This window comes from Pezoporus occidentalis, unplaced genomic scaffold, assembly GCF_034315485.1.
Source record: "Pezoporus occidentalis ecotype Australia unplaced genomic scaffold, CSIRO_AGI_Poc_V1 ctg2, whole genome shotgun sequence".
Lineage (NCBI taxonomy): Eukaryota > Metazoa > Chordata > Aves > Psittaciformes > Psittacidae > Pezoporus > Pezoporus occidentalis.
In genome coordinates, this window is record NW_026913855.1 from 16,759,131 (window position 1) to 16,785,770 (window position 26,640).

A 26,640-nucleotide genomic window follows, 5' to 3' on the forward strand; every position below is an offset into this window, starting at 1 on the left:
CTTCCTTTTCCTTTAAGCCTGTTGCCTGCTAATTTCATTTGGTATCTTTAGTTCTGATGTTAGAAAAAAGAGTGAATCATTATTCCTTGTTTGTCCTTCCCAAGTACTCTTTGATTTTACAGACCTCTATTATAGCCCTTTCCAATCACCTTTCTTCTGCCTTGAACAAGAAAATCCTATGACTGATAAAAAACCCCCACAAATAAATGAACAAAAGCCAACTACTCCTTATCTACATTGGCATTTTTATTCAATGTGAGGTCTGAAGCAATTACTTTAATTTACTATTCATTTCTTGGTTGCTTCTGGCTGTACCAAACTAAAACCTGTGCTTCAGGGTTGCTGTAAACATGTTACAAGTCCTACCAGAAACAGAAGGGTCTAAATCAATGACTGGTTCCACAGTCAGCTTTGGACCCCATGTGTAGTAAGGACATTCAGCCCAGGTGACTGAACTAAATCTAGCCTGAAATGATTTCCCTTCAGTTGTAGAGCTCTCAGCATCAATTGCTTTGATCTGTCAGTTCAGCCTTCAGCACCTAATTACCTTCTAAAGTAGATGCGACCTTATTTTTCCTGTATGGAAGCTTTACCTAAACCTCAGTTATCCCAGTTACCTGCTCTGCACTTCACCTCAATCTACTAATTCCTCTTTGTGGTGGTTGGAGCAACACAAAACATTTATACAATGGCACAATGATGTTTTCTTTTTTACCCTTGATTTCTTTCCTACTGATTCCTAACACTTTATACACTGCTTTGGCAGATGATAGCCACTGAATTGATATTTTCAGAGCCTTGTCCACATAACACCAAGAACTCAGCTATAACACTGTGTATATGTGAATACACATAGATGTTATTTTATTAACGCATGATTGTCCTGGGCTTAAACCACAGCAATGATATTTCACAAGTGTCAGAATTAAATTTACTTTGCCCTGGTATTATCCAGTTGCTCAATATCATGAGATATTTCTGAATTCTTTGCAGACAAATTGCATTTTTGTTATCTTGAATTATTGAGTATCATCAGCATACTTCATTATTTACCCAGTTTTTAATCTTATTTTATTTATATAATCCCAGTACACATCACTGTGTTATTCCACTAAACTTCCCTCCACTGTGAAAATTGGTCATAGAATCACAGAATGGTTTGTGTTGGAAAGGACCTTAAACATCACCTAGTTCCAGCCCTCCTACCATGAGCAGGGACACCTCCCACTAGACCAGGTTGCTCAAAGCCCCATCCAACTTGGCCTTGAACACTTCCAAGGGTGGAGCATCCACAACTTCTCTGGATAGCCTGTTCTAGTGTCTCACCACCTCCCAGTAAAGAACTTACTCCTTGTATTTCATATAAATCTCCTGTCAGTTTAAAGTCATTCTCCCTTGTTCTGTCCCTACATGCCCTTGTAAAAAGTCCCTCTTTCTTGTAGGCTGGAGACTTTTTTTTTTAAGTATTGGAAGGCTGCTCTAAGGTCTCCCTGGCGCCTTCTCTTCTCCAGGCTGAACAAGCCCAATTGTTAGCCTGTCTCCATAGAAGAGGTTCTCCACCCCTCTCATCATATTTGTGGACTTCCTCTGGACTCACTCTAACAGGCCCATGTCCTTCTTGTGTTGGGGGCCCCAGAGCTGGACGCAGTATTCCAGGTGGGGTCTCACAAGAACATAGTAGAGGGGCAGGAACACCTCCTTTGACCTGCTGGTCACACTCCTTATCCACCAATGGTGTAACTCTGTTGTGGAAGGCCACCAAATTTGTCAGGCATGATTTGCCCTTAGTGAAGCCATGTTGGCTGTCACCAATCATCTTATTTTCCATGTGTCTTAGCTTAATTTCCAGGAGAATCTGCTCCATGGTCTTGATAGGCACCAAGGTGAGACTGCCTGGCCTATAGTTCCCTGGGTCTTCCCTTTTTCCCTTTTTAAAAATGGGGGTTGTGTTTCCCTTTTTCCAGTCATAGAATCATAGAATAGTTATGGTTGGAAAGGACCTGAAGATCATCTAGTTCCAACCCCCTGCCATGGGCAGGGACACCTCACACTAAACCATGTCACCCAAGGCTCTGTCCAGCCTGGCCTTGAACACCACCAGGGATGGAGCATTCACAACTTCCTTGGGCAACCCATTCCAGTGCCTCACCACCCTAACAGGAAAGAATTTCTTCCTTATAACCAATCTAAACTTCCCCTGTTTAAGTTTGAACCCATTACCCCTTGTCCTATCACTACAGTCCCTAATGAAGAGTCCCTCTCCAGCATCCCTATAGCCCCCCTTCAGATACTGGAAGGCTGCTATGAGGTCTCCACGCAGCCCTCTCTTCTCCAGGCTGAACAGCCCTAACTTTCTCAGCCTGTCTTCATATGGGAGGTGCTCCAGTCCCCTGATCATCCTCCTGGCCTCCTCTAGACTTGTTCCAACAGTTCCATGTCCTTTTTATGGTGAGGACACCAGAACTGCACACAATACTCCAAGTGAGGTCTCAGGAGAGCAGAGTAGAGGGGCAGGATCACCTCCTTCAACCTGCTGGTCACGCTCCTTTTAATGCAGCCCAGGATACGGTTGGCTTTCTGAGCTGCGAGCACACACTGAAGCCGGCTCATGTTCATTTTCTCATCAACTAGCACCCCCAAGTCCTTCTCCACAGGGCTGCTCTGAATCTCTTCTCTGTCCAACCTGTAGCTGTGCCTGGGATTGCTCCAACCCAGGTGTAGGACCTTGCACTTGTCATGGTTAAACTTCATAAGGATGGCATCAGCCCACCTCACAAGCGTGCCAAGGTCCCTCTGGATTCCTTCCCTCCAATGTATCAACGGAACTACACAGCTTGGTGTCACCGGCAAACTTGCTGAGGGCGCACTCAATCCCACTGTCCATGTCAGCGACAAAGATGTTAAATACAACTTGTTTCTGGTCTCCAGCCGGACATTGAGCCATTGACCACAACTCTTTGTGTGCAGCCATCCAGCCAGTTCTTTATCCACCGAGTGGTCCACCCTTCAAATTGATGCCTCTCCAATTTAGAGACAAGGATGTCATGTGGGACAGTGTCGAATACTTTGCACAAGTCCAGGCAGATGACATCAACTGCTCTACCCCTGTTCATCAGTTCTGTAGCCCCATCATAGAAGGCCACCAAATTGGTCAGGCAGGATTTCCCCTTAGTGAAGCCATGCTGGCTGTCACCAAGCACCTTGTTGATTTTCAGGTGCCTTAGCGTGCCTTCCAGAAAGATCTGCCCCAAGATTTTGCCAGGCACAGAGGTGAGACTGACTGGTCTGTAATTCCCTGGGTCATCCATTTTCCCCTTCTTGAAAATGGGGGTTATATTTCCCTTTTTCCAGTCATCGGGAACTTCACCTGACTGTCATGATTTCTCAAATATGATGGACAGTGGCTTAGCAACTTCATTTGCCAGTTCCTTCAGGACCCGCGGATGGATTTCATCAGGTCCCATGGACTTGTGCACATTCAGGTTTTTATGATGGTCTCAAACCAGATCCTCTCCTACAGCTGGCCTAAGGTCTTCATTCTCACAGTCCCTGTGTCTGCCTTCCAAGACTTGGGTGGTGCGGTCAGAGCTGAATATCAATCAAGAGTCTTGGGCGCCCCTGCCCTCTAGGGCTATATCCTATGGAACCTTACTAAGCAGGTTCCTGAGGAGGCCAAAGTCTGCTCTTTTGAAATCCAGGGCAGTGAACTCACTGCATGCTCTTCTCACTGTCTTGAGGATCTCGAATTCGACCATCTCATGATTGCTGCATCCAAGGCTGCCCTGGAGCATCACATTTCCAATGAGCCCCTCCCAGCATGAGGTCAAGCATGGCACCTCTCCTTGTTGGTTCCTCTATTACTTGCAGAAGGAAGTTGTCTTCCACACAACTGAGGAACCTCCTGGATTGCTTGTGCCAGGCCGTACCGTCTCTCCAGCAGATGTCAGGGTGGTTGAAGTGCCCCATGAGAACAAGGGCCTGCGAGCGTGAGGCTTTTCCTATCTGTCTATGGAGTGCTTCATCCGCAGGTTCCTCTTGATCAGGCAGCCTGTAACAGATCCCCACAGTAATGTCTCCCATAGCTATATTCCCTTTAACCCTGACCCACAAACTCTCTGTGGACTGCTCACCTGTCCCCAGACAGAGTTCCATACTCTCCAGCCTATCCCTAACATAAAGGGCAACTCCCCCTCCCCACCTGCCAGGCCTGTCTTTCCTAAAGAGCCTGTAACCTTCCATTCCAACACTCCAGTCATAGGAGCCATCCCACCATGTTTCTGTGATGCCTATTATATCATACCCCGCAGACATGCACACATCTCTAATTCCTCTTGTTTGTTCCCCATGCTACGGGCATTTGTTTAGAGGCACCTGAGCTGAGCTCCAAATGAAGCCGGCTCATTGGCTGGAGCGGCTGGGATATATCAACATTGCTCCAAGCATTTATTATAGGTTCTGGCAACTGACTGGGTGTGTTGGGATGGAATGATGCCCACCTCCCCCAACACACCTAGTTTAAAGCCTCCTTGACCAATCTAGCAAGCCTCCTACCAAAACTGCTCTTTCCCTTCTTTATCAGACCAGCTCCACCAGCCCCCACTAGACCTGGCCTACAAACTTGGGTCCCGTGTTCAAGGCACCCAAACCCCTGACTATGACACCACCCTTTTAACCAGTTATTAACCTGGCTAATCCTCCTAGCATTTTTTTTTCCCCAGTCAGTGGGAACTTCACTGGACTGCCACCACTTCTCAAATATGATGGATAGTGGCTTAGCAACTTCATCTTCTAGTTCCCTGGGGATCCACAGATGCACCTCAGCAAGTCCTATGCACCTTCATGTCCTATAGTCCTTTGCTTCTTATCTTATACCAATTTACCACCCCACATGAAAATCTCATCTTTTGCTATAAGACTTCATAAAAAACTTTTGGATATGCAAGTAAACTGTACCAGTGTGGTCACCCTTTTCCATCTGTTTATCCTCTGTCAACATTCATAGATTTTGGTGGTGTGACTTCCTTCCTCAAAAGCTTTGTTGACTGTGCCATTATATTGAATTTATCCATGTGTAAATATATTATGTTCTTAGTTGCAAGTAGTATATCTGGTCTGGAAACCAAACAAATTGTGTCTAGTTTTCTGGACCACCTCTGTTCCAGAACCATTTTTCAAATAGTGGTATCACTTCTGCCACTTTCTGTATGTCTGAGATGGAGACCAGTTTTCAATATTTTATTTTCTTCTGAACTTTTGGGTAACACCACATGAATGTAGGGATTTACTATTAATTGTTATGATGTATTTTAAAACCTCTTCTACTGACATTTTGATATTAAACATTTGCTCAGACTCATTCCTTCAGATTCCACTGTGAAAAATTCCATAATCTTTCCTGTAATGAAATCTGATACAGAGAATTAATTTGTGTTCTTCTGATTCTGGCTAAAATCCCCCAGGTTTTCACTAACAAAACTGACTTAGGTTTCCATTACTAAAAAGTCTCCATCATTTCCACAGAAGTGTTACAGATCACCAGGAGTTAAAGAAATTGCAGAAGGAAAAGCCTTATTAGCTCAATTGTTTATTCTCCTTGTCTGGTCTGAGATCACTGTGATGACTATGCCAGATAAAGTTATCATCTGTGGAAACTGGGCATTCTAGTATCTCTGCTACACCCATTAGTGAAATATCAAGATATCTAGGAGACCTTTAAAAGTAGGGATGTTATTTTTTTATTTTCTTCTTTTCTCTTCTTTTGCAATTTATTTTATTGGAGTCTTGTTGGAAATCTTCTTCCTGACAGACTATATATTAAAAAAAAAATAATCTGCAGCTATAGTCCCAGTCAAGAAGGATTAATTGACTTTAATGGTTCCTTTGAATTAAGACTGTTGCTGTCTACTCACATGACTTCCAAGGCCTTTTTATTTATTCAACTTCCTTCAATGATTCTGGGCTCTGACTTCGCATGTTGTGGATCTTTAATCATGAATTATCAGCCAGCTGGAACAGCAGGAGAAGGATAGTTCATACATGGTCTGAGCTCCAGTTAGTATCTGTGAGAAGTACACAGAAGCTCCACTGTTTCCTGTCTAATGCTGGCAGAGAAATTACCAGAAGCTTACCACTCCAACAAGTTTTAAGGTAAGCTTAACAGCTAAGTGTTGATACTGGAATATTTGTCATCAGCACTCAGGGGAACCATTCACACCTTGTATTTGTATAAACTTTACATCTTAATGTGAAAAACCATATGTAACCAACACGTGTAAAGCTGCATTTGAATTCAAATGAGATTAAGAAGTTGTTCCCTGACAGTCTTGTTTTTAGAAGTCTGTACTAATGCCTTGCTGTTAAAATATCTGATTTTTTTTTCTTTTTGTCATCAATGCTGAATGCCATTTACTGTGAACTGCTGAACCTACAACAACAAAAGCAATAGCTAATCTTAGTTCCAATGATAGGGGCCACTTCCGGCTATCATAAATTGCTATTTCCGTACATTTCTGCCATTGTTGTTTGTTAGGGTTAAATCCAAAAAATGGTCCTTTGTGATATTGATATGAATCAATGGAGACACATGTAAGTGGGAGATGACAATAATTGGAGAACCTTGATGACTAAGGAGTTGCTAGCTCAGGGACTCCCAAATAACAACCCAGCCATCTGTCCAGCCATTCAGCTGCCTGCTGTGAAAGCTCTGCATTTAAAAATTATTATCTACTTTAACAATAAAGAAGCAACCACTTTAGCATCAACTTGCAGAACAGACAGGACTAAGGGAACCATTATTTAAATACAACCCTTTCAGCCAGATAGGAGGAGGAGGAGAAAAGAACTCTTCCTTATCACTCAAGCACCCTAACAGCAGAAACAAACAGTGAGACAGAGTTGGAATAGTTACTTCTAGTGCTTCTAATCAACAGAACAAAATCAAATTGGCGATGTGTCCTTTCCACCCGTTTCCCACTACTTTCTCCTCTTTCCAGAGGAACTACAGAAAGTATTGTTTCATACAAAACCCAGACAAAATGAAAGGCATTGCCAAAACCCATGCCTTAAAAAAAAAAATAGACTACTGAGTCCTTGCTTAGGTGATGAAACAGATGGAAATTAATTGTTGGAAAAAAAACAACCTCTGGTAGCAGTTAGATGGAAAAAGGTTTATCTTGGCCTGAAGAACACTGTAGATAAAAATGGATACTAAAATGAATGTTTTTCTTCTGGGTAGTACAGCAATTAAAACAGCTTTTCTCTTTTGATAAGTTGGAACAGTTGATGTTCAATTGCCAGAGAGAATAAACTCCTCCCAGCACCATCTTTAAAAGCAAGAACTTTATTTACTGTGTACAAGATTCACTGGACATTTGGTAAAGCTGCTGTAAGAAAGCAGCACCCTTCTGCTGTTGTGAACACATGATCTGCTCAGTGAAGATAATCCAAGCTTCCTTCTTTCATGCATTTAGCCTTACTAATAATTCAGATCTTCCTGGGCAGAGACTGTAAATGTCATCATATTAAAACAGCCCACAAAAGTAATTTTTCTTGCTATTCTGGGAGCTAGGTACTGGTTACAGTCTTCACTCATACGAACTAATCATTAGCTGTAAGTGATGTATTTGTAATGAAAGAATAACTAGTATACAAGTATCGAAGGACTTGGCAAGTTTCATGAAACTGTGAGATAACATGCTGTGGGGAAACGCTGGGAGGTAGAAGACTTGCCCATCGTTTCAATGATTCAGAATGTGTCATTACACACAAAAACATACATGTGTGTATGCACACGCCTAAGATCAAATGCTGTTTATAATGACCAACCAAAACATTAGCTATGTTCTTGAGGAAAGTCTTATAACCAATTTATATGATTTATGGTTAAATAAATCAGTAGATATATACATACATTAAATATACACATTTTCTGTACATGTATTATGCTCAAGTGCTGTTCTGCCACTGGTTTAGAGCACATTTTTACTTCTGTTGAAATTCTTAGTGTCTTCTATTACAGAAATGGGCTTGTGGATTTTTAGTGGGCTCTGAAGGTAATGCACAACTCCTTGTTGTGCAATGTATACTAGAAAGTGGCCTAACCTAATGACAAGGCTTAGACCCTTAGATATGCCTGACTGTAAAGTGAATAGGAAACACACTTTGCTTTAAGTGTACTTATTTGCACACTGTAATATCCGCCTGTCTATGATATCATTAAGTAAAACAGTTTGGGATCTCTCAAAGCACACAGGGCCTTGTTCACCACACTTGGCTTCCTAAGGGAAAGGGACTGAAGCCCCTCAAGTGCTGTCCTGGAGTCATCATTTCATACAGCAGTGGGTATAATCCAAACCTCTCTGGGCATCACAACTCTCAAAAAATGAGAAAGAAAGGTCCCAGATCAAGGCTGAAGGTGCATCTTATTTCTAATTTCATCCTTATGGTCTCTGAGTCAGCAATAATTGCCAGCTATTAAAAGCAGGCGCACAGTTTAAGTTTGAAAAATCCACTGGAGCTCTGACGGTGGCCGTGTTTTGAGGTTTATAGTTGTGATTGCTCCCTCACACCTTGCTGAATCCTCTGGATGTCCTTCACAAAAATTTGGGTATACTGTCCCATTCTCTGATAAGAAAGGCTGAAATGTATCTTCCCTTCTCTGCAGGTGAGCTCTCTGGTGTTTTGTTTCTTCTTCATCCAAAGAAAAGTTGAAGAGATAGAGTGGGTGAACAGACACTGGGAGTACAGATGCTTCATAGACATATTTTTATTTTCTCAGCAAGGTATCATCTGTTCCTCAGAGCATTTTCTCTTCTGCTTGCTTGGAAACATGGTCCAGACAAGGATCAGATGGTTTTTGTCATCTCCAGGATAGATTATTGAGTTGTGTCACATCTGAAGCTGAATGTGAACAGAGTGTGGAAGTTCTGGCTTGTTTAGAAATTGGCTGTACACTTTCTGAAGGGTTCAAGCCTGTGCTCAAATCTTTCCCAGAAGCAGTGCTGCTTCAGTGCTCCCAGTGCTGCTTCATTTCCAGGAGAACAAAAGGTTCAAGCCTTTGCTACACAGGACACCCCAGTTTGATTAGGAACTATCTTTCTCCTGATCAGTGCAGTTTTCAAAGCCCAAGATGAGGTGTGAGAGGACCAGGAGTCCATCGTCCCTTGCCACTGGGGCTCAGCTACATAATGAAGCACCCTCCAAACAAGATGAAGTGAATCATCAGTCTGCTTGCTTGCATGAAGCACTGAAAAATATTTTTTGAGGAGCATCTTTCTTTTATGCTTCCAGATCAAAGAGCCCTTTTATTTCCATTAATTTCTTAATCCCAAACACAACTTTGACTTTCTAAATGCCAATGTGCTAGATACCACAAAGACTACTGCTGTTATTATTTTATGCTTATGGGGTTCTGTTTATGATGGACAGCAAATAAAAGAGTCAATGTCAAACACTGATACCAAATCTCCTTATGTAATCTTCTTCTGCCTAATTTTGGTTTCCTGTGGAAACAGGTATTGCAGAGGCTTAGAAAGAGGATAGGTAACTGATATGCTTAAGGACGGGAAACCCTTTTATTCTTAGCTTCAAAGCTTAAAAGAAAAACACAGAATAAAAGAGAGTCTTCAGAGTGTATCTCCTGGCCTGAGGCAATGGAACAACCCTGTAATAGTCTCCCTTTTTTTCTCAGGCACCCTGGTAACATAAATTACTTCTGTTCTTTCACAAGATCACATTAGGGTTGTCTCATGTAGGATCCCCCAGTCTCAAGGCATGACTTCAAATGGCAAGAGAAAACCACATAAAGCCTCACAGAGTTATTAATTCAACTCATGTCACACACATACAGAATCACACAGCCAGATACAGAATGTGCCATGGCAAATTGTAGCCATGAGGAGCTTTGGCAAAAATGCTGCTTGACAAGTGAGCTCTTTATTTCAACAATCCCCCTAAAACTAGGCATCAAAGAGGAACAGGTTTGCTTTATCATATTGTTACCAGCGGAAGACACCTATGAATCTCAGTGGCTGAGCACTCTTAGGTCTTGTTGTCAGTAGTAGCTACTAAGGGCTAGGACACCCAGCTGACACAATCAAATTACTCTGGTTTACCAGGTATTTTACCAATGTTACAGACAGGTTATGACCTGTTTAAGTACCAATGGAAGAACACTCCTGATAGAAGACATGTAGGAACTGCTTTAGAGCTGTCCTTGGTGGGCCTACGTTGCCATACTGACAATTTGGGTTGCCTGCTCCTCTTCCTGCTCTGCAGGGCGTAACATTTGGGATGTCTGCTTCTTTTCCAGTGCTCACTTTTCCTTCACAGTTGCATATGCCCTTGAAACAGTTACACGAACGTTTGTGTGTGGGAGGGGTTGGGGAGGCTTTGGGGATGAAGTGGGACACCTTCATGGAGTACTGTATGTTAAATAACAGACTGAGAGAGGGAGTGATGAGTCTCTCAAGGAAGCATAAACACTATGTACTCATTAGAAGGCTCATTATAAATAAAGTACAGGGAAGGTGCTCTGAGAGCAAGCTTTTTCGTTGGTATTTATTAGGACAAAGAGCTCCTTTAATAGGGCAACTGAAAAACACTCTGCTGCAATCATTAATAGGCATTACCACTTTTACTGACTTCTTGGGAACAGTTTTGCCCTTCTCACTTCCTCTGCATTAAAGGGACAGGCTCTTTTTTCCATATTTATTCCAAAACTACAAACCAGGCCAAGCTTTGCGGGGGAGGAGTGCAAAACCCCAAGAACTTTTACATCTCAGCCCAGAGGCAAAGCTTTGCTGATCGAGTGAAACAGCAGGCTTCTGGATAGGCTCTTCTGCCTGGATTTCCTCTATTTTGGGATTTCCAACTGGGTACCTCAACCCACCAGAGGAAAAATATAGCAAAAAAGGGGAGTAGGAGAGAGAGAGTAGCTCACTCTGAAGTTTCATTATGTATTTTATCACTTCTGCCAGGCTGGAGCAAAGTTGTCTGTTTTAACTAAGCACTGTGCTTCTGGTTGTCAAACCGCAAGGACGGTTGCAGTTTGGCACCTGGAAATGGTAGCCATTTTCTGTGTCAGGTTAACATAGCCTTCTTGAAGCTGTGAGAACTACCAGTCTGCTGGAACACAGCTACGGTGAACAGGAAGGTCTGCTGTTTGCACTTGTTAGTTTATTTTTCCCTCTCCCCAATGGAATTTTAAGGTATGCAAACATCATATGTTTTCTGACATTTCTTTCCTGCTTGTTGTTGGATTTTACCTGGCTGTGCTTGATAAAGGTCCATGGAAGCCTGAGCATTACGAACAATTTGAAAGTTTTGCATTATGTGATCTTAAGCCAACACATGCAATGAGAGCTTGGAAAGAAAAATATTAAAAATAATTGTGAAGAGAAGTGAACTTTGTTACTTTTCTTTAAAAAGCATACCCATGTGACTTTGAATTGGCTGGCTCTCCCTTCTGCACAGGCGCATGCATGTAGCAGTCCTCCTGCTTTTCAGGAGGAGATGAAGCAGGTGAAATATTTTGCTGAGAGCCAGTGCCTGCAATTGCATGTGTTGCATCCCATAGAGGATATTGCCCTGTACGTCTGCATAGTCACCACAGCAAGGTGCGGTGGAGAGCTAGGCTTGGAGTAATCTATCTCCTCTATCAAGCTGGATGAATAGCATAGTGCTGAACCCAAGCTGACTTGGCTACACTGCTTCTGGGCTGGAGGCACTTGCTTCCGGCTGTCCCAAAATGTGGAAGGAGTGCACACACAACTGCTTACGCTCAGAGGCCTGTGTCAGGCACTGCCTGAACACTGGCAGAAAAGCACTGCATACAACATGAACTGTGTGTACACCACAGCTTTTTGTCCTAGTTGTCCAAGCACACCAGCTGCCAATCAAACCCTTGAGAAGTCTTTCTCTGCAGTCTCACTCTTCTGGTCCTCTGTGTTTGCATTTCCTGTTTGCTTCCTCTGTCCTTTTCTCCTTTAGTTCTGTTCATATGGTTCAACACTGCATGGTTCCTTCAGCCCCAGATATGTGACAGTGCTGGGTGAGATCAGCAGTCTGTCCTGCTCAGCTGAAAGGAGAAAGAACTGGGTGCTCTGAAGAGTTTAAGAACAGTCCAAAAAAGAGGACAGAAGTAATGTCTTTGCCTTTTCATGTAGCATTAGGCTTACTTTGGTGTTCATTTTGTCTATAGAGAAGCTTACTTAGAACGAAGAAAGTATTCTAGATGAATTCTCTGGCTTATCATTTCTCATTCTTCTTGCTGTCACGCAAAATAAGTATCTCTTTCTAGGTTGTCTGTGTTATATATTTACTTAGGCAAAGTATTGACCATTTGCTCCCTAAATAACTTTCCTCAGCTGTCTGCAGTGAAGGTTAATGAGAGAACTGTCAAAATCAGTATTGAGCTGTGAGTTTTGTCTTTGTGAAAAACCTGCAGCCTTTTGGTCAAAGGTTTTCTTTTAAATTCATGAGCTTAAAAAAGTGCATAACACTCTTCAGACAGGCTTAGTTCATTTGAAATCAGGCTTGTATCAATTTAGATTAGACAGACAAGAATCGATGCAAGCTGTCATCCATACCAGCCAATGCTAAATTGAAGTGACAGCAACCACACAGTGGTTTACACTAGTTTAATCACTGGTTTTAAAAACAACATTGAACTGCTATGACCACCTTGTAAAGAAAGGGCTTTGCTCCACCCCCAGACATGTTGCCTGTGGGCTTTAGTTGAAACAACAGGAGCAATGATGAGCATTTCTTATCTTTCTCCTTCTGCATGCACCTCTCTCAAGACCTTTCTGTTTTACAGGGCAGAAACTCCAGAAGGTTTTAAGGAAGGGCACACCCAGGTGGAACAGCTCAGTGCCGTGTAGCAGTACTTGCTCCAAGCAAGGTAGCTCAGGGACTGTGATGCCCCCCACGGTGATATGTCCAACCTAAGTAAGCTGGGCTATACCTGCCTTAAAAAGTACAGCCAGCTAGGACTGTGGGCTGCATGGTAGCTGAGAGGTACATGGCACGAAGAAATATGGATGAGCATTTCACGCTGTTCTTGCTGACCTCCCATTTTCTGCTGCTGACTGCTGGGCTCTGGGTAGGAGCTGCAGGACACCTGCTGCTGTTCTCTGTACTGCAGGCTGAACTCAGCCTCCTGGAGCTAGTGCAAAATACCCTCAGAGCTTCCTCCCTAACACAGACTTTTGGAGGAGGACTTTTTCTGAATGAAATAAAGGGGGGTTGAGTGTTTGGTTATTTTACAAAATCTCTTTGAATTTCATTTTGCAGAGCAGACCTAAAAAGCAAAATGAAGAGAGGTTTGCCTATTAATAAACTACATCCAGGTCCCAAAATCTGCAGTTACGAAAGAACTGGGGAGCTTGAGCTGTGTCTGGTGTCCCAACTGCCTATGATACTGTTACAAACAACAAACACGCTCCTCCCTCAAAAAAAAAAAAGGGGGAGAAGAAACCAACCCCCAATAACCTATTTACAGCAGGCCTATGCTGAGTATCTAACTTCCTTGTAAATTAATCTGGACAACTTCCCAGATAACATATCTGTCCCTCTAATTCCTATCTCAAGGATAAAGTTGATCAGAGAAGAACTGTAGAGGACTGGTGAGTTATTCTCTGTGTTTATCAGGGTAGCACCTGGAGGTGATCTGATCTTCCCGCCTCCTCAAAAAAATAAATCTGTCTTCCCTTGGCTAGCTCACAAATCTGCACTCAAACCCTTCTGTGCCAAACATGTGCAGGTGTACAGTATGTGTGTTACTACTGAGCCATCTGCAGCCTCCCCTGCATGGCAGTTGTTTTACTTTGGAGTTCCTTTCCCAACCAAATGGAAGTCCACAGACAGTTTCAATAGCACAAATTAAGAAGCTAATGCTTTCTCACAGTGAGATCAACTTTGCCTGAGCTCACGTTGCAGGAACAGGAGATTTTTTCTTTCATCTTGCTTGTCTCAGTAAAGAAAATATATGACAGGCAAAGGAAGAGATATTGTAGGGTCCACCTTTATCCCTCACACAGGCCATTTGTGCACAGACAGTCCCACTGAAGGAAATGCTAAGGATTAATTTTCACACCGAAGGATTTTGGTCAGCTGGTCTGAGAGCACTGAGGATATGCCCACCCCCAGACCTGGCCTCCTCAGCAGAACCACCCTGGATCTCAAAATCACACTGAGCACCCACTGTCAGATATATAAGGCATCCCAGCTTCCCACCCCTCTCCTAGAAAGCACTGGCTTCTCCCCCAGAATAAGCCATTTCCTATCTCTAGCCTCCTTAGATTGTGACATGCTCAGCATTACTGTGAGCAAAAAAAATGCAGCCCTTTTGTTTGTAAGGGAAGGAAGACAGTACTGTATCCATGAAATTGGGAATGTCACCATTTTCCGGTTGTCCCAGTTGGCGCAACAGAAAGCATCAATGTGCCCTCCTGTTTTTCATAAACCTCAGGGAGCTGTCAGCCAACACGCTGAGCCGGTGAAATTGATGGCTAACTAGATGAACAAAAGTGCACTTTGGGGACCTCCCCGTAGTCTGTCGTTCACTAATGTTGTCCTCCCCTTGACTTCCGTGGGCTTCCTGGGGAGCCAGCTGTTCCCCACATGCAGGTCGGCAGCTATGTTGCATTTGTGAGTGTAGGCACAGCTGTGAGTGGTGAACCAGAAACAGGTAGAGAACTTGTCCTGGTACCAGCAGGAGATAGTATGGATGATGAAATCTGGAGGCTTCCCACAGCGTCTAAGCACTTCTGCCTAATGTGGCTTTGGACCCCAAAAGCTATGCCCAACTGAGTACCAGGGGCCTACAAATAACATGCTCTTAAAAATCCCAAGCAAACACTGAGAAGCTTTCAGCCCTACTGAGCAGATTCTTTGTGTAACATTTTCAGAGATTTCTTTCTGAGAACAGGCAAATAGACACCTGTCCACACCCACAGAGAGAGGTGGAAATTGTGACTGGATGAACAAATTTTTCAAGGCCAGGCTGGACAGGGCCTTGGGTGACACGGTTTAGTGTGAGGTGTCCCTGCCCATGGCAGGGGGGTTGGAACTAGATGATCTTAAGGTCCTTTCCAACCCTAACTGTTCTATGATTCTACGAAATCAGTGTCTAAGTGCTTCAAAAGAAGTGTTACCTGAGTTAGCATAATCCACTTCTGCTCCTCACAATTTCAGGAGCTTTTTTTATTTGCATGTTTTCCATTCTTCTGTGTGGTTCTGTACTTTAGCAGGAGGGACAAAAGATGGGTTAGACCACATCATTTGATCATTTGATGAAAAGGAAGAAGTTCAGGATGTGGAATTTCTGCATATCAGCAGGAGAAACATGTCAGCTCAGACTTTTCTGGACTGAAGTCAGAATGTTTAAAATTTAAAACCAAGCCACACAGCAAAGGTGTGCTTTCCCAAAGAGTCTAAAAGTGACCCCCCAAAATCACTGAGACCCTCCCTTGTTTGTGTCATGTAAATAATCTGGAAAGCATAATATTTAATATAAGGAGTCAAGTGTTTTACATAAGGTTAAGTTGCATCCAACTGTATACTGCACTTGTAGAAAGCCTGCCTGTGTTTGCTTGAAACAATACAAAGAGCCTCAGCCAGTGTTTCTGGTGAGTGGAAGACCTTTGATTCTCCCAGTGCCTACAAAGTACTGTCTGCATCTCTGATAAAGTCACTGTTGTCTCCAATTCTGAGAAGGCACTTAAGGTTTTCTTCAGTCCTAGTTTGTATTCTCTTTGCTTTTGGCCTTTTCTCCCCCCTCCTTCCTACTTCTTCCCCTCCTCCCATCCCCAGCTTCCTTTTATATGTTAGTGCCTAAAGAGAACAAGAAAAGCAAGAAAAGTAGCCCCAAACTGACATTCAGTTATTACAGGAAGTTTTTGTAACTGCATTTTATAAGTTTTGTTGTGTGTTCCTTTTACTAAAAAGATTTACTAATCCCCCTGGAATGAAAATGATTCAGGAAGCGTCAGTTCAAAGTTATTCAGAGAAGTAATTAGCAACCTTAGCCAGCTCTTAGAAATACCAATTTAGGCCAAATCCTTGTGCACAAAACTTTCTAGTTACTTATTGTGTCTGCAATGCGGACACAGCCTGACCTTGGATAGATACTGGGTTCACTGTTTGTCTCTACAGGCAAACAGCCATTAATCTAGTATAAACATCAATATTTTTGTAAAATATAATCTTCCCCCATCATCACTTTATCACTTTGTGATGTACAAAGTCTTAAACTTAGTTAAACTCACCACATACACTGTTTGTCTTAAGTACGGTTGTTTTCTGCAGCAATCAGGTGTTATTCACACAGAAGTTCTTGACTGTCCTTGACTCTGCCTTGAAAGGGAACACACCCTCTGTGAAGCAGAGATGCAAGAGTAAATATCTGGCACTAGTATGTTCCTTTCCGACCTGCTTCCTCTGTGCATGGTCAAAGGTTTTATTTTAGTGAAAGTATTGTATTCCTTCCAATGAACCTGAACACTCAGCTGTCTTACTGACATCAGTCTGGCAGTTTCTGTGTGAATGATTTTGGTGTCATTCCACCTAGAGGAACTGTCCATAAAAGCGAGCAGTGGCATCAGTTTCCAAACAGACTGAACACAACGACTTGTCTTACATATAAAGCACTTTCCAGCCTGACAGTTGTCAAAGTGCCTGTCTTCCAGCGTGTACTGTGTATTTTGTTTTCATTCTTAAGTGAACTCCATTCAAAGCATTGATATGCATGCATACTGTGTGTGGAATCACCTATGAAAAGGATCCTGTGCTTCCAGCCTTCCCGGGTTTCATGGAAGCTGCTCTCATTTGCATGTACAGAAGAAACCAGCCTGGGCTCAACAATTTTATCCTTGCCCCAGAAGTTCTCTCTTTTAAGTTCCAAGGGTGAAAGATAGCCATGCCTTGTTTAAGGGCTATATTACTGCATTTTGCAAATGTCAGGAACTGAAAGCTTAGCAACATTTGGGAAGCCAGAGCATTACTTTAATGGAAGAAATGATCAAATTAGCTAAAGAAACCTCACTATGACAAATGCCATCCTGGCTGAGCAGTTTACAATTTACTACCACAGAAAGAGCACAGAGGAAGGTAAATACTGACAAAAGAGCATTCTTTTCCAGGCAAACTGCTTTTGAGATGAATGTCAGCTCCTTACCTTATAATGAGACATATCTATAAATCCTTTATGTGAAAGGTTAATAGGAGCTGGCAGTCTCTGACTTGTGTGGTTCATTCAGTGCTACAAGGAAAGAACCACAGGCAGCACATGGCAGAAATGAGCCTAAGTGCCAGAAGTCAAAACTGGTATCTCCCACAGTGATTAGACGGCACATCTGATATATGCTAAAGCAGGACGACTGACAAATAGCTACTATGTGGAGGTGGCAAGGTCTTATATATATAGTAACTACTTTGGCTGCCTAGAACCGAGCCATCCCATATGTTTTTGAAGAAGTCCTAAAAACCTACAGCCAACCACTGTAATGAATTCAGGGGGTAGTTTAATGGAAATCTCAAGAAGGAATGTAATTAGATGAAGTCAATTAGGCTGCTTGGGGATTTCTAGCTGCTGTTGTTGCTATCTGGGAACCCTAATAGGACGATTAGGATTAACTGAAATCAGCCTGATTGATTAGGGCATATAAACCTACATATGCCAAATTCCAGGGGGACAGCGTGTTTGAGCTTGAATCCATCTGGAGCTATGAGTCAGGAGGATGAGTTTACTTTTCTGGCCTTGGAGAAAGCGACAGATCAAGACTAGATACACACAATACAAGCAAAGCCAAGCAGTGACAGAGAAAGGCTGTGAGGGAAAGGACTGATTTTATCTGTTACGGCACTATGTGTGAAGGCCATCCAGTCTATCCTGAGGAAGTGAGATTAATACTAAGCAGATCTTTTCCTTAGAAAAAAACAAACCAGGAATGTGTGTGTAACAAAATACATCTACATCTTCTTTGTACAGCTTTTTAGGCACAAGTCTTTACTCAGTATGGCTGTGAAATTTCCCAGGATGTTGAAATCTTGTTATTACTACAGTTCTCTTAGTTCCAGAGCCAAATTTGAAAATGTGAACTTAAAAGTGCATGAAAAAACTGTCAGTGAGTAAATCCTCATGCTTTCATGCTTCTGTGCTACGGGGTCAAGCACACTCATGCTTATTTGCATACATTTAAAATTCAACCTATGCTATGCATGGGAACCCCACCTGCAACCTGCTTTAGAGGACAACTGAGTTATCTTGGCTGTATTTGTTGCAGAGAAAGATCCTTACAACCACAAAAGTATTTCAGGAATAAAGGCTGGGGCGTGTGTTGGGGGGAAGCAGAGAGAAGGGGGGAACAAAAGACCAGCTCTCTCTATTCAAAGAAGCTGCTCTAAAGCAAGGTAAAGCAGCCCAGGCAGAAGCTTGAGGGATCTGATCCCAGTCATTACCACTCATGTGAGGGAGAGGATATGTCAAGGGTAGGGAATGTCTTGGGGGACCTGCAATATGGTAACTCACTTTCAGCTAAGTGGAGAACAACAGCTTTAGCTGTACAGTTTAATAACAGGCTAGGCCACTTTGTGCACCGGCAGGGCTGTTAATGCACAGTTGTCTGCCTTTCATTGTTAGGAGAGGAACCCCGCAGTTCCCACTTGACAGCCAGGAGTAAAATTATTTTGCCACTAACATTTCTCTTCGGCACGAGACAGTGGGGTTGCGTGTTGCACTCATCCTGCCTGCAGCCCTCTGCACCTGCAGCTCCCTGCTCACAGCACAGGAAGGTTCCCATGGGCTTGGAAGCAAGGAATTTTTGCTTTCCTCCCCCGGCTCCCATGCTATTCAGCTCTATTTGGGTGGCATACCCGCCTGTGTACCATGGCTGCCAGCTGTGGAGTGCTGTGCAGCATCCTGGAGTGCCTCCAATGGTATTTTGAACAATTAGTAACCAGCCCGGCATGATCATATCCTAATGAATTACTGAACTGTTTTCTTCTGGTTGAATACTGTGCTAAATGCTGAAAGAAAGTGGACACCTGCAGATTGTATTGGCCAAGACCTGTCAGTGAGAATTTGCCTGAGTTAGGACCACAGGACTTGCCTCAGCCCTTCCCAAATATGTCCTATATTGACCTTAATATTGTTAATTTCTCTTGCTGTTTAGAAAGTATGTGTCACATAAGCATCACGCTGCAATTCAAAGGAACAGAGGCCCTATCATAACACCAAATGCCACAATCACTACATGGTACTTCCTTTAGTTACCTGCTGACCCATGAAAGCATTTTTCTTCCATTAACTGTGCTTTATTGGGAAATGATGGGGAGCAGAGGATTTTTCCCAGTACTGCCAACTTGCCCATATTATTAATAATCCAGCTCATGTAGTCACAAAGCCAGTGTAAATCTTCCAAGAGAAAAGCCATTATCAAAAATAGATTACTCAGAGAAAAATGTCTGAATTTATCCAATATTTTTTTTTGCATCTCTTGCTCTATTTTGCCTCATCTTATCAACATTCTAATTTGATTGTTTATAAAATTTATAAAAATTTACTCTGGAAATAATTTTAATGAAAGCACTTGCTTCACTGAGAAATATTGTATAATATTTCCAATAACAATCTTAACATAAAATTTGGTAAAAATAAGGAAAAGGAATCTCCTTTGAATTCTGCTCAGCAGAAACTATTTTGCTATCACTCCCAACAAGTCAAGCAGCTTTTCTCCTTTTCATAAATGTTTCATATCTATGGCTCTGATTCTGTGGTAGGTGTAATCATATAGGTAATTCTTTCAGCAAAACAGATCACCTCTGACAGCAGATACTAGTGTGTTTTCTATAACAAACCAGTTACTATTGACTGGGGCATCTGCTAACAAAGATGATGTTGTTCTTTGTGTTGATTTTTTTGTGTGCTATAATTCTATTTTTTATTAAATTGTTTTATTGCACCTGGCCTGCAGGAAGATTTTATCTGTATCAGAAATGGCTTGACTGTTCATTTTTATTCTAGTTTAAAAAAACTAAAATCACCATATTTCTGGTAGTTAGTCCCATTTTTCTTCACAATCAATCCCAGTATCCAGACAATCCTGGATAAGCAAGAGATACTGCAGGCAGCACTTGCTTCTATAGCTAGACCATTTCACAGCTTATTTCATTTGCTAAGTTTTCACAAGATTTGATAGAAAGTCTGTGAAACTTAGGGGAAAAATACAGGATTGTTTTTCACATGGTGGCATTTGACCAAACAGGAGGGAGGAGGAGGGGGAATGGGAAAGTCAAAAGCGCAATAGAGGCTGGAAATTCTTGAACAGATGTAGCAGGTGTAAACATGATTCCTTATTTTGGTTCCTGGATTTAACATCCTCCTACAAGACTTCCATGTGCTCAGAAAAAAAGGTTATATGTGCAGATGGTAAACTGCTAAAATGCCCAGAAGGTTCAAAGTCATCTGCACTTGTGAGGACAGGGAGAATTTCCCATCATCTGACTCACAGGTGTTTAGAGCACTCTGCATTAGAGGCAGGTTCGGCAGTGCTTCTCTGCTTGAGCAGATGCCTTAGGTTGTGTGTTAGAAACATGCAGGCTCTTTTTCTCATGATGTCCAAGCGGCTAAGAACATTAGGAGAGCTCCCTGGAGCAAGGAGGTGGGGAGAGACTTTTTGGCATGTGGTCCACACAGTCATTACAAATTGAGGCTCTGGGCTGTTGCTGTCCCTGGGCTGCTGCTCTCTCTTCCTGACACATTGCGCTGCCTCGGGTCACTGCCTCACTGCTTGCCTGCCCATTGTAGTTTTGATCATACATTCCCTTTTGGCACAGGATGATTATTTTCTGCATTCTGCTAGGTCCTCTTCCTGTTTGTCCCTATTAGTCCATGGCCAGCACAGGAACGAAAAGAAGCAGGTGTCTTAAATGCTTGGCTGACATGCTGGAATGGGGATGCACCGGGGACAGCTCTGGCTGCATGAGTACCGCTCGCAGCATGTTCTGACCAGCTTCACTCAGCACGGGCAACCAGCGAGAAAGCATGAGGCCTGCTTCCAAAAGCCTCGCTCGTTATTAATAATAAGCATACCTGTCAGGTCTTGTGTGGTGGAAGGTATGATGATACCACCACCAGGTGGGCAAAAGGATGGGCGCTGCCTCCACAGGTTTGCCCTCAACCCAGGATTGCCCTGAAGGCTCCACTCAGTCCATCCCATCTGCCTCCACCACAGTGTCCAGCTGAGGCCACTGCACTACTGTGTCAGATGTCCCCATTGCTGTGATGGGCTGACTAGCACTTGGGACTCCATGTCTTTGGCCAGATCCTCAGCTAGTGTAAATTGGTTATGTCAGCTTAACAGCTGGCCTTCATGCCAGCCAGCCTTCACCAGCATCACTCCAAATATGCTGCAGGGTCAAAGAGAGCCTCTCAGGACCTCCCTGAGGAGCAGCTGGCTCAATCCAAATCTAGGTGAGATGTAATCTGTGCTGATGGAAAGAGAAAAAGTAGTCAAGGTACCCACTACTTCCTCCCTCCCCAGCACCCCACTGGTTTTCCTAGAATTCTAAGTAGGTATCAAATCCATCTGCTGGACTCATACTCTAGAAAGGGGATGAACAGCAAGGTAGCAAACTTGTGGGTGACACGGTATTATTTATGGTAGTAAAAACATGACACATGACAAAAACACCATCTCATGATACTGAGTAATCGGGTGATAAAATGAAGGAGGAATTTCAGTGTAGATATGTGTACTATAATGAGCAAAACAGACAACTTTACATACAGAGCCAAGGGTACTGGACTAGCTGTTAGATCTCAGAGATTAAATCCTTGAAGTGCTATGAAATCTAGATATATTTACGAAAATGCCAGATCCATCCCCAGCTGCATTCAAAAAGGCAAATAAAATTTTAGGATTTAGTATGGAAGGAACAAAACTGAAAACACTGCTATGTCCTCGTATAAATGCATCTGATATGCCTACATCCTGACGTTCAAGCCCACTAGCTCAAAAACAGTAATGATGGAGCCAGAGGAAAGTCCAGGATGTGGGATGGCTATTGTATTGGGATTTCAAAATAGATTAGAAGTATCTGTCTGAAAACTGAAAATGTGAGTGGGATGCGAAAGAAGTCTACAAAATAATGAATGGCACCAAGAAGGCAAATAGGGAATGATTGTAATTGACTCTCATAACAAGAGAGCTAGGAGCATCAGATAAAATTATTAGGTGGCCTGTTCAAAACAAACAAAATAAGGGCTCTTCTTTTACACCCTGCTTTTTTGGAGCGTGCCACTAATTGTCACAGGATGCTGCAATGTCAAAAATTGATATGAGTTCAAAAAGCAATTACACAAATTCATGGAAGCAAAAATCCATCAAGGGCTATTAAATTTAAAGATACCACATCTGTCTCAGGGAAGTCCCTGAGCTGCAGCTTGCTGGAGTTTGGGACAGCATGCCAGGGAACTATCACTGCGTGCTTACCCCTCTCTTATGCTGTTCCCCAGGCATCAGCTGTTGTTTGAGACAGGCTATTGGACTGGATGGACTTGTCTCAACCAGCATGGCTGTTCTTGTGTTTGGATGCCAGGAAATTAATTTTTCCACATCCAGTCTGTCGGAAATGATGCCCTTTCTTTCATACAAGGACTTGGGTAGGATGATTCGTGAATTTGTTATCTCTTGATTATTGTAATCACCTGTAATGGGACTTGAAGTCTGAGGCAACACAGACGTTATTCAGAGCAGACGTGGTAGTACTCTCTACAGCATGAATAAAAGCAAGGGGTGTAATTTTTGCTGGCTCTTAGGGCCCTTCCTCTTCCCCCACCATGCTAATTCCAGACCTAGTGCTCAGTCTTCAAGGCCTGAATAGACAGGGCTTCACTGGTAACTAGAAATTCACCTATCAGAAAACTCTTGAGGCATGCTTTGAAGTGCCACATTCATGGGACTGGAGCAAACTGCAGCAGCTTATAACAGCCTGAAACCTCACGAGCAGCCTGTCAGACAACAAATCTTTTCTTCTTTATGTATTTACAATGTAGATATATTCTAAGATGAAGCCTACTCTTCAAGCTTTTCGGCACCCACCAATGCTTATAACTGCGACTGATTCCTGTGGTAAGCAGCTTCCTGATGCTCTCAAACACACGAACAATGGGTCGCAGATACCCTTTTTTTCTGCAGAGGCTTGTGTCTCCTTTGCACTGCACTGGCTGAGGCGAAGATTGAGAGCTGCGGCATGCTTCCAGCGCTTGACGAGTCACCACGGTACACACAACAGAAGGTCGGCCTTTTTTGTCCATTATCTTCAATGGCAGCACGGCCGCAGAGCCCCGATCCTGCACTTCACAGGCGTGCAAAGTGCACGACGATCTAAATTTGCCTGCAGGAAGACTGGATTAACCAGCTTTTCAGGGGAAATCATATTTGAGCTAATGGGCCCCATGTGTTGGTAGCTGTGGTTTGAGGTAGCTAACGTTATTCCAGAGCCTTCTGCCTTTCAAAGGGGGATGGCCATGCAATGATCACTGCTGAATTTAGTATTATTATTATGACTGCTATAACACACGCTGAATCAGGGAGTGACCGCCCTGGTTTGAAAGAGCAGCCATGAGACTCCCGACCCCCTGTGCCGATGGATCTCAGTGCCAGCCCCCGGCTGCCACCTTGCTTTCCTGGTGGGCACTAACCCTCCTGCGGGAGGCACGGATCCCCTCCTTGAGGACCCGCACCTGGAACGACCATTAGCTACTCCGCGGGTGCAGCGGTGGCCGCGCTTCCCGCACCCCACCGCGGGAGCTGCCGGGCCGAGCCGAGGCAGCCCCCCTGAGGCCGGTCTCCCCGCGACGCCGCCGCCCGCTCCCCGCCGCCCCTAGGGGGAGCCCGGTGGCCGCTGGCCGCTCAACCGCCGCCTGCGGGGCCGGGGGTGTTGTGTCGTCCGGCGCCATTAACGCGGTTCGGGTAGCAGCGGGCCTCGACAGGCAGGTTGCTGAGGAGGGCGGTCCGGTGCTTCACCCTCACCCCGCGCTCTCATGAAGGCGGGAGGTCTGCGGAGAATGCTCTGCTTCAGCTTCCTTGCAGCGAACGCTCCTCCTTGCCAGCGGTTTCAAGTACACAGCGTGACAGTTCTTACTTGGCTTTTACTTGTTGAGGACCTGGGTATTGTTTGAGGGAGGAGGGGTGACACTGGGGAAGCAGCAGAACATTCCTCTTCAGTTTTCTGAATGTGGTGTGTGGGTTGAGTGTCTGTGTTTCCCTCCTCCCCCAAAAGAGGTTGCAGGCTCATACCACTTCAGGTCTTTAATCAGTGCTTGCCATACCATTGTGGGGCAGGTAAATACTGTATGGAGGGTAAACTGTTTAGTAGCTGAAATATGCAAGTAATTAACAAGTGTTACGAGACAGGTTTGCTCAGGTAGTTGAGTTAGGGTACTGGGACATGTTCTGCCACTGGGGAAGCTGGGATGGGGGGGATTGTCACTAGGTTATGGTGGGAGTCCCAGCAGAGCCATGCCTGGAGCCAGCCCTACTTTGATCCTAGCTCCTCAGAGCCTCAGGACTCAGCTTTACTTGTTAACATTTTGTGGGGGAGGCCTGTTGTGGGTAGGGCTGGGATGGACAAAGGTAGCCAGCAGCTCAGAAGTTCTATAGCCAGCACAGAAATAACAAGTGATTTAAAAGACAAGAGTTTATTTTATTCTGAGGTGACTGCACACCAGTGCCTGGCTCTGTGGAGAGCAGAGTAAGTGGGGATTATTAAAAAAAAAAGTGATCTGTCAGTTTATGTTTTTCCAGAAGTTATGTAGGGACTGTCAGCTCTTAGAGCCAAATCTTGTGTTTGGCACATTCAGGAGCATGAGGTATTCTGGAAACGGGTGAATGGGTGCAGACACAGGACGGCTACACATGGAGGCTCTGTTTTGCTGTGGCACAAGTGTTTCAATCCTGCTGTCTGACACTGTTGACTGCTCACAGTCAGTGTTGGGACAGGGATTTTTTCCCATAGATGATAGACAGACATCCCAAAGAGCCTCAAAGTGGCGAAGCAGTTGTACAGAGCAGCCCTGGACTGGCGTATTTCACTTCCCTGCAAGAAACCTTAGCATGCAGATGTGATGAATTCGTGCAGTGGCTGTGTTGACATTTTGATCTGACTGCACTGATTCAGCCTGTTGCTGTTATGACCTGGCAGTGCTGCCTCCCTTATCAAGAGTACATCTCACTGACTGAAGAGCTGTTTGCAGGGAGGTGCTCAGGCCCTGCCAGGGTGTGTGGCAGGGCATGTGTGACATCCAGAAACCTATGCCCCAGTAAGGAGGCTCTTTCCACTAGACACAGGAGCTGTTCAAACACATGCAACTACTGATGAAATAGCAGAGCAAAACAAACTCTCTGAGACAACCAGTGGTAGTTTGTTGATTCGGGCTGGATTATGTAACCTGGAGAGCAATATTCAGCTGATTAGCTCTATTTTAGAATCATAGAATCAACTGGGTTGGAAACGACCTTTAAAATCATCAAGTCCAACCATTACCCCAGGGCTGCCAATTCCACCACTAACCCATGTCACTGAGGGCCTCGTCTACATGGTTTGTGAACACTTCCGAGGGACGGTGATTTCACCACTTCCCTGGGCAGCCTGTTCTGTGCCCGAGCACCCTCTCTGTGAAGAAATTGTTCCTAATATCCAGTCTAAACCTCACCTGGTGCAGCTTGAGGCTGTTACCTTTTGTCTGTTAGTTAGCTGGGAGAAGAGAGCGCTTGTTAATTGGGAGAAGAGACCAACCTCCACCTCACTACAACCCTCCTTTCAGGTAGTTGTAGAGAGAGATGAACTCCCCCATGAGCCTTCTTTTCTCCATACTAAGCAACCCCAGTTTCCTCAGCTGTTCCTCATAAGACTTGTGCTCCATACTAGCTTCGTTGACCTTCTCTGGACCTGCTCCAGCATTTCAATGTCTTTCTTGTAGTGAGGGGCCCAGAACTGAACAAAGTATTCGAGGTGTGGCCTCAGATGCTATTTTGATTAAGTATACCCTTGTCTTAACCCTGAGGAAAAGCAATCCCTCCTGCAACGCTGCATCCTTTTTGACATGCCTCTACTCATCTGTCACAGCTACAGGTATGATGACAATGGTAAGACCCAAATATTCCCTACCTTTGCAGAGGGATGACGATTGCGTTAGTATTCTTTCATGATAAACTCTAATCATCGGCAGACAAGTTACAATCAAAATTTTTTTCCGTACTCAGCCCCACTGCTGGTTCAAGTAGTGTATCATTAGAATGATTGGATAACAAATTCATGTACAATGCTGAAATTAAACTTGACCTGTCTAATCATACCATAAATAGCTATTGGAGGGTGTGGGGGGGTTTGTCTTAAGCTGTCATCCACACATCCAATCTGAAATGTGTTGGCATTGTAGTTGTAGTTGCTGAGAGGAGGAAATATTAGCAGAAAAGGTGCATGGAATATCAAGATAGACAAGTGAGTTATCTTGTACCTGAATAATGCGCTTGTTTAGGAATATCCATGTGGAAAAAAAATCCAGAGTATTTGGCATCTGGGAGGCTGAAGATGAATGCTTCATACAGAACTTCTGTGATTGTTTTGGCATAACTT

The 26,640-nt window shown here is 43.8% G+C and overlaps 2 long non-coding RNA genes across 4 annotated transcripts; one reads left to right on the forward strand and one right to left on the reverse strand.

Moving 5' to 3' along the window:
• Positions 1-225: 225 nt before the first annotated feature.
• On the reverse strand, positions 226-23,838 carry LOC134163287 (uncharacterized). 3 transcript variants are annotated; one of them, XR_009964675.1, is made up of 4 exons: positions 23,747-23,838; positions 23,103-23,397; positions 16,276-16,376; positions 226-362 (listed from the first exon to the last, which is right to left on the reverse strand). It is a non-coding gene; the product is annotated as an uncharacterized LOC134163287 (long non-coding RNA). The 3 variants fall into 3 exon arrangements; XR_009964673.1 differs by having other exon boundaries at positions 16,269-16,376; XR_009964674.1 differs by lacking the exon at positions 226-362 and adding an exon at positions 5,925-6,006 and having other exon boundaries at positions 16,269-16,376.
• Positions 1,460-8,991, forward strand: LOC134163288 (uncharacterized). Its single transcript, XR_009964676.1, has 4 exons — positions 1,460-1,946; positions 4,702-6,039; positions 6,070-6,147; positions 8,777-8,991. It is a non-coding gene; the product is annotated as an uncharacterized LOC134163288 (long non-coding RNA).
• Positions 23,839-26,640: the final 2,802 nt, after the last annotated feature.